General features: G+C 41.8%; 1 long non-coding RNA gene across 1 annotated transcript in view; it reads left to right on the forward strand.

The window, feature by feature from the left end:
• The window catches only part of LOC142840138 (uncharacterized), an 80,347-nt gene extending 75,457 nt beyond the window's left edge, over positions 1 to 4,890 (forward strand). The window contains exons 2-3 of the long non-coding RNA XR_012908900.1: positions 3,432 to 3,562; positions 4,771 to 4,890. This is a non-coding gene — a long non-coding RNA (uncharacterized LOC142840138). The remainder of the gene's footprint in view (positions 1 to 3,431; positions 3,563 to 4,770) is intronic.
• The last annotated feature ends 3,989 nt before the right edge of the window (positions 4,891 to 8,879 follow it).

Genomic DNA, 8,879 nt, shown 5'->3' on the forward strand with positions numbered 1-8,879 from the left:
AAAGCATAAGACATAACCTTCCCTTGTAGGGGTAAAATCTGCTCAGAAGATGTTATTAAGAGAACTCATAAATTGCCGGGCAGAGTGGCACACACCTTTAATCCCAGCACTCGCGAGGCAGAGGCAGGTGAATCTCTATGAATTCAAGGCCTGTCTGGTCTACAAAGAAAGTTCCAGGACATCCAGGGCTGTTACACAGAGAAACCCAATTAAAATTGAAATATCAAACTTGTTTATTTTTACATATTGGTCTACAAAATAAGTTCCAGGACAGCTGTGGCAGCACAGAGAAACGCTGTCTGGAAAAAACCAAACCAAAAAGAGGGCGGAGGGAGAGAAGAAAGGAGAGAGAGAGAGAGAGAGAGAGAGAGAAAGAGAGAGAGAAAGAGAGAGAGAGAGAGAGAGAGAGAGAGAGAGAGAGAGAGAGAAATTATTAAAAGTATGCAGTAGCCTCATGTAAGCTCGCAGCAAAGAGGAGCATGGCAGCCTGTGTTAAGGCCTGGGGTGTGCCTGGTGCTCTGTTGTCCTCACTGTTGCGCTCAGCCCGTCAGAGGACGTCATTAAGTCACAACATCTGCGTGGTTTTCTAGATCTCATTACTTTTCAGTAAAAATAACGTTTGGGAAAGGCATTCACAAAATGGAGGTAAGATAAGCCCAAATTAAGAAATATTGGAATATTGGTACCTGTTATCCATACTTCATTCTTCCATCCTGTCATCTGTCCATCTGCTAAGCATTGGCCACACACATGGAAAACAAAAATATGCCTTATTTCCTTGAAGATCTTGTCTGGGAAGAAAGGTTTAAGTGGATATTATCACAAGGCTTTTTGTTGGTTGGCGTATGGTTTTTTGAGACAGGATTTCTCTGTACAGCCACTGCTGTCCTGGAACCTGCTTTGTAGACCAGGCTAGCCTTGAACTCATAGCGATGCACCTGTCTGTGCCTCCTGAGTGCTGGGGTTAAAGGTGTGCACCTCCACCTCCCAGCTGTCAGACGATTTTAAACCCAGAGAATGTGTAAGAGTGGTATGTAGACACAGGAAAAAGAGAAAATAACTCTGTTCCTGGGAAAAGGAAGAGTTCGTGGAGGGTACCCTTTACCCCAGTTATGAAGGAAGGTCAGATATACTCCAGGGGGAGGCATGAAGGCACAGAGAAAGAGCATGGCACATTCAAAGCACAGTGTGGATTGTTATGTGATACCCCTATGGTGCCTGAGAATAATGGCTACAAAGATGTGCAAAAGGCAGATGGTGCCTGGATGAGAAGTTGTGTGCTCAGGAGTTAGACTATTCCCTGTAGATAATAGAAACCATGTGGCCTGTATTTTTGTTGAAATGAGACTTAAAAAATATAGGGAAATTATGGTTTCCAATTGTATATAAAAATTAGAATTTGTATGTTTTTAAATGTCTCCGAATTAAAATAGAAGGGTTGTTTATGTATATTTACTTTTTCACTAGAGTCGGGCAGTCAGTAATGCTCCACCTAATTTTTGGTACATTTTTTTTGTAAGTTCAAATCTCTTATTAAAAAACCTCCAATCTCTTTTTATGAAAATCATTGTTGGTTTCTTGTGATTCATGGACTGATTTCCTCGTGTGCTCAGTTGTAGATCTTCAGGCTCTCTTTACAGGGACCTTGGAGAATAGCTGTAAGGAGAGCGTTTCGTAACCTTCATTTGAGGGTTATAAACAGCACAAATGAAATAACAGTATTTACATATTAACTGAGCTGCAAAAAGCAAGTAATGAAAACACAGAAAAAAGTTGGAGCAAAATTTTAAAGACCAGAGGTTATTTCCGATGGACTGGGAGGTCGGAAGGAAGGTTCTTCAGGTGTGCACAGTATAACTTCCAAGTGGTGGGGATCCTTTGTAGAAGCAGTTACTATACCTTGGAAAAAATGGACTTGAAATTACTGAAAAGACTTTTCTTGGACTTGGCAAATTGAGGATTCTCATTAACTATGCTAAATTAATTTTTTAAAAAATCATTTTGCTTGGCTAGCTAACCATAAACACAGTTTTATAATTTATTCCCCACTAGCACAACACACAGTTTGAAATCACAGATCCTAAGCTTAAGAGAACACTGTGGAACTTAAGGAGCAACATGTTATTTCCATTTTAATGGATCAAGAGATACAAAAGCTTCAGTTTATCTGGAGAAATGCATTCAAGAAAACAGTGCTTTGTACCTCCGTGGCTACAGTGAATGCTTAGCACAGTGGGAACGGCTCAGAGTGTGCGCTCCATGACGGCTGCACAGTAACAGGACGCCATGCTTGTCAAATGAGAATAGAATGTCCTGTGGGTATGGCATGGGCAGGGGACTCTGGAAGGACATGGGAGAGGAGAATGAATGTGCTCAAATAAATAGATGAATTCTCTCAGAGTTAAGGAATATATTTTCTAAAACAAAGAAAATTACTTAGAGAATATGTTTTAACATGTCAGATGATACATATACTAATTACCTTGATCCACCCTGATTACATTAAATGCATATTTTAGAACACTGTTCCACATCATCAATATATATTTATATTTGTCAGCTAATATTAAACTAGCTTTTCAAATCTAAAACAAAATCACTTATTTTCTTCTCTTCCTCCTTTTCTTCTTCTCCTTCCTCTCCTTCTTCTTCTTCCTCCTCCTCCCTCCTCCTCAATCCTCCTCCTCCTTTTCTGCACAGGGGCTGCAACCCAGGGCCTGCACACGCCAAACAAACCCCCATCACTGAACCCTAACTAATCTCTTTCTGAATGTTTTCTTTTGAGATAGGGTTACACAAAGTGGCCCAGGCTTTGAAATCCCAGACAGACCCCTGTACTCACTGTCTACCGGCCTCAACCTCCTACAGAACTGGTACTGTTGGCCTATGCCACCAGGTCTGGCTTGGTTTGGCAGTAACAAATCTATAAACTGTGCCTATGTAGTACTATATTTTGTTTTGATACAGTAAAATCAGTTTAAGCAAATCTTCTAGCTTTACTAGGGCTAATCTCATTAAATGTTCGTGTTTGAAACAATTTTTAGTGTTTAAGGCTTTTCTTACATTTTAAAGATTTTTAAAAAACTTCTATAAATGTGAGTTTACCTGCATATATGTCTGTGTGCCATGCTCATGCAGTACTCATGGAGGCCAGAAGAGGGCACCAGATCACCTGGAACTGGAGTCACAGATGGTTGCTTGCTGCCATGTAGGTGCTGGGAACTGAACTTAGGTCCGCTATGAGGATACTGAGCAATCTTAACAGCTAAACTATCACTCCAGCCCATATTTCCCCATTTTATGTTACTTTTCAAAACCATTGTGGGTTTTAAATTTATTTTTGTTTGCATATAGTAGTTTATTTACTTGAATTATTGTGTAAGAATGCTTAGTTATATGTACAATTTTTTAATTTAAATTAATTTTTGCAGAATTCTATAAACCTGGAGAACGATATTTTAAAAGATTAAAGGAAGGGATTTGTAGAAACAGCTCTGGAACTATCTGGCGTCTTGATGGTGTATCAAGCCAAATGTCAACTGTAGCTCTGCCCGACCCTAAGGTAGGTCAAGTTACTGTAGAATCTTCTGCTGAGAGCACATCCCCTTATCCCTCAATACAGTGCCTCAATCAACGGCACCTTTCCATGGCTTTTATTCTTGCTTTTTAAATTTAACATTGAGGTGGACCATTTTCATAAATTATAATGCAAAGACATTAAAAACACATGTAATTGTTGAACACCTACAAAATTGTAAACGTGACTTTTCCTGAAAGACTGAAAAGGTTGTTCTAATGTGAGAGGTAGAGCCTGGATTGTATTTATACCGTTCACTCTCCGTTACTAGTGGGAATGGTGTTGCAAATTTCTTTATCTTTTAGTAGAAAAATAAATTCTTCCTAATGAGATATTCTGTTTCCCTTGATGGACATGACATTGTGTAATACCTATATTAAAAAACTTGGGATTATTTTTGCCCTCCCACTATAAACAGTGCCTATAGATACTGTTGTTGCTGCTGTGTTCTTGTTATATAAAACGGGAAGAAAAATTGGCCATCCTTTCTTCTGTATGTGTTCGTATATGTGTCAGTGCATCAAAATGTGTGTGCATATGTTTGAAGGCCAGAGGCAGACGGTGTCTTCCTCAATTGTGTTCCACCCTATTTTTTGAGTCGGGGTGTCTCCTTTAACTTGGAGCTCACCTGTTCAGCAAAACTGATGGGCCAAGAGAGTCCCCAGGAGCTTCCTTTTCCTCTGACTCCCCAGCACTGGAAGTGACCCTGGACAAATCCTCATTGCATGACAGATATCTGAGTTTGACCATTGAACCATCTCCGCAGCCCTATGGCCAGCTTTTCTTATAGATATTTTCCCTCTTTTAATCATAGTTATACTTTTTAAAACTACTAATTAAAATTTTTTCACTGGAAAAAATTGAGCTAGAGAGTAGATTATATGAAGTCCCAACTAGTATTGGACATGGAAAGGAGTTAAGTAACAATCTGTGAGCTTTCATGCAGTTGCTTAGGGTTCCCAACTTCTGATGTGCTGAATGCAGAATTATAGACAAATGATAATTTAATGAGGTAATGTGAAGGCCAAACATCAGACATTCTCTGAGAGGGACAAGAGAAAACTTGAAAATTACCTTTAGGAATAAGAGACCCCTTTACAAAAATATGGATTATATTAAAATTAAGGGAAACCCATTGTTCTGTATCAATCAGTTGCCAAGCAGTTTGTCAAGAGGTTTCTTGGCCTTCACAGGTAAATGTAGCAACAACCAAACTTAGAAAGGCACAGAAGAGAGAGAAGGATCCCAAGTATCTCACCTTCTGGTTCCCTGAGACCTCCCATTGATTGATTTAAGAAGAAAGTCACAGTCCACCGCTGTGCTCTGCAGAAACCGTGCCCCACAGAACAAGGCTCAGAATAAGAGTGAAATACCTTCAGGTGGTCAAACGGAAGCTATTTGGCTCACATTGCAATAAAAACAATATCGTTAACTCCTGGGACTGAATGCTTCAGGCATGGCGCTCAGCTCTCGGCACCTACTGCATTTAATCCCCACAACAACCCTGCGAGGAACCATTCCCTTCATTTTCTAGAAAAACCTGATCATCACAGCAGCGCAGTCAAGTTAGTGGAGTGGGACCACTGTGATCCTCATTTAGCAGATAAGGAAAAAAGAGTCAGGAAGGCTAAGTGACTTGTCCAGAGCAGTGAGGTCAGTCCCAGAGGCCGGGTTGTGTGTGTTTCCTCCCACACCACCACATCAGCTCTAAAGGGCTTGGCGGATTTGTATGGCGGCTCTTGAAAAAGATAATATATGCTCTGGGGTAAGAGAAGCCAACCTGAAAAGATCGTGCCAGGAAATTTTGGCAAAACTGGGGAATAATTAAGAAAAAAATAAGTGTTTGCAGAAGTCAGGTGGAGGCAAGGATGAGTAGGTAGGGCGCAGAGGATCTTTGGGGCAGAGAAACCACCCCGGATGATTCTACAGTTATGGACGGTGTCACACATTTCTCCAGATCCGCCAAATGGACCCTCAGGTGAACCATGGGTTTGGTGACGTTGACGTGTTAATGTAGGTTCATCACACAGAACAAATGTGCCACTTCGTTAGAGACCAGTGATGGTGAGGGACGCTAAGCGCACCACTGGGAGAATATGGGACATAACTGTGCTTCTCTCAGTGTGGTGTGGCCCTCTAAAAAGGGCACTGGAATGTACAGGTGATTTCTAAAGGGCTTCCTAAATTAAAGGGAGAAACAGCTAGGGGAGTGCATTTTAAATATGCTCACGGTGACAGTGACCCACGCTTGGTTTCCTTTTGGTAAGAAAAATGGGTGATTGATAGCATCAAATTTTACACTTGGTTTTCATCTTGGAGTTTCCCTAGCTCCCAAAGAAAGTACGTACTGAACATTTGTCTTTCTTATTTAGACAGAAAAGGAGAGGTAGGAAGGAGAAAGCCATTGTCTTTAGTGTGCTGCTGCAGCCCACCCCTCGTCCCTTACAAGAACGGAATTTAGTAAAGAGGCATTTGGCACCTCTCTTAGCCAACCTCCTGAAAGCTTTAAAAGCCTCCCTTTGATTTTACAGTAGCTCTTCATTATGTGAGGCAGGTAATTGATTGTTTCCAAATTAGCTAATTCAGGATAGGGACAAACTTTATAGGTTATTATATAAATAAACAGTTTAAAATTTCCTGATCCCTAACAAAAACATATGAAAAGTCAGTCTTAATACTGGCTTAAGTTTCTTTCAAGAGAGGAAACATTTTTTTTTTATCTCAATGATTTACATCAACTTGTTCCTACAGTTGTTGGGATCGGAGCCTGGGTCCTGGCAGCCCTAGCAAGCTAGGCTTGACCACCCATCCTCAACAGGCCAATTAAAGGGACAGCGTAATAGAGAAAAACAGGAAAGGGAGATTTATTCAAAGGGGGAGCACTTTAGGAAGAGGGCCAAGGAGGTAGGTACAAGTCTATCTTTGGGATTTGGACATGAGGCTTATGTTTAAATAGAGAGCGGGAGGTAGGAAGAATTAAAGGATCAGGTAAGGTGTTCCTGCCTGTCCTCATTGTCTCTGGTCCTCTCTCTTGTAAGGGGTCTGACAGTGTCAGACTGTGTGACAAGCTTTCTTGGAAACAAGCTCACTCTCTGGCTGGCATCAGGATCCCAGTCTGTTCCTTCCCTAAGACAGTGACTCGGGAAATTCAATTTCTTGGGGGTCATTGTTTCAACAATCTGATAGCCAAGAGCGGGAGACACAAGTATTTTTAGATTATTTTTGCTCTTGCCAGCATGATTACAAGCCTTACGTGAGCTCATTTATGTGTTTACTGTCTTCTTCTTATTTTCTCAGTTAGCATGCAAATTTTCACCCTCAGTGTCTCTGATGTATAGAATTCACTGTCCTGTAGGGCATATCTGAGGAATACGTACTTGTTTCTGAATGGCTATGGTTGCCAAACAAAGGACTCCTTGTTCTTTCCAGATACTGAAGCAAGACCTTAACAGTTCAAGGCAGTGCTACCCTGAAGCTTGCACTGGGAGGATGGAGGTTGTAGGCACTTAGTTTTTATCACTTGTAGTAGTCAGAGTTCTGTTACTGTTTTTAAAATACCCAATATCATTAACTTAAAAAAGAAGGAAGGTTTACTTTAACTGTTTCAGTCCCTGACAGTTGGCCTACTGCCTTTTTATGTTGGAGGGCAGCAATCTTTGCCTTCTAGCTAGAAGAAAGGAAGAAAGGAAGAGCCTGGGGTCCTAACACCCCCTTCCAGGGCATGCCATCCAAATGACTAGGGTCTCCCCCATGAGGCCCTACCTTTTAAAATGCCCAACATTTCCAGGGGTACCACAAATTGGAGACCAAACCTTAAATACACAGATTATTGGGGAACACCTTTCCCAACTCCAACATTGCTGTTAAGACTTCAAATACACTTTCAGAAAAACATGTCTGAAGCTGGGAATATCTGCTTCTGCGTTTCGGCACTCTTTACAGGGTGTCATTAGAGTGTGATGGCTGCCAGGTAACTACCAGGATAAATGAGATATTAAACTAGATAAGGACTAAAACCAAGATTAAACACTTAAACCAAACAAATAGTTCAGTTCAGGCAACAGCTTAGGGATATCATGCATGATGTGTTGTGTGTGACTTGCACAAGGGCCTGTTTTTCTGCATGGGACAAAGATAGCTTCTGCTCATTAATGGTGAGTCCTGAAGTTAGGGTACATATGACAAGTCATGTTCGAGTCTCTAAAGTTCATTACATAGACTTTTATAGACTGTAAAATAAATGGCTAAAGACAGCCTAACCCAGGTTCATAGAAATGAGAAAGTCCAAGATTTATGCTTTAAATATGTGTGTGAGTGTGTGTGTATGTGCGTGTGATGTCTCTGTGTGTGCATGTGTTCTGTGTGTGCGTGTGTATGTTCACATATACACATGTGCATGGAAACCCACAGATCATTATAGAGTATTTTCCTGTGTAGTTCTTCACTATACTTTTTGAGACAGGGTCTCTCAGTAAACTTGGAACCCATTGATTTAGCTAGGCTGGTAGTTGCAACTCCCAGAGATTTTTGGTCTCTGCTTCCCCAGCACTAGGGTTACAGGTAACTGTTGCCAGGCCTGGGTATCCAAACTCAGGTCCCCCTTATTGCACAGCAAGCCCTGTATCCACTGAGCCATCTCCTTAGCCTCCTTGGGCTGTGCATTTTTGAGTCACAGAAGCCAAGCCCAAGGTGTCTTGAGCTGAGAATGTGATGATGATGCTCCAGTCTGACCCTGTGTCCTTGACTCGGAAGAGCAGCCCCTGGCACAGTCTCAGGACAGTGATTTATGAGCAGCTTTTTATTAATGTTCTGTTCACTGACTCGTGAGGGTGGAGTGGGCAGTGTGCTGAGCAGAGAAGACAGGTGGAGAATGGACTGCGTCCTATAACCTGCATCTGCCCTCATGCTCCTGAGCCCTGTGCTCCCATCTGGCTGTGCCGGCATCCCTAAGAACAAGGTGTGATGACCTCAGGTCATCAAGTCTTCTCCTGACTTAGCTAAAGTCACCTTCAGTGAACTCATCATTCAACCCCGAAACTGGGGAATCACCCAGTTTGGGTCCTATCCCTTAAATGTGTGCTTTCTGTCACCACACCTACCTCACGCTAATTCCTAAAACTTCATCTGTTAATTCCATCCCTTGATGTCCTTAATGACACTGTCCTGACCCCAGCACCCGAGATGCGGTCCATTAAATTAGTTTTCCACCCTGTGCCATGCACCTGTCGCCCTCGCACGCAGGATGATGTGCAGTCCACGGTGAGTTCAAGGCCGGCCTGGGTAATATATACTGAGACTAAAT

This window comes from Microtus pennsylvanicus, chromosome 1 (genome assembly GCF_037038515.1).
Source record: "Microtus pennsylvanicus isolate mMicPen1 chromosome 1, mMicPen1.hap1, whole genome shotgun sequence".
Classification (NCBI taxonomy): Eukaryota; Metazoa; Chordata; class Mammalia; order Rodentia; family Cricetidae; genus Microtus; species Microtus pennsylvanicus.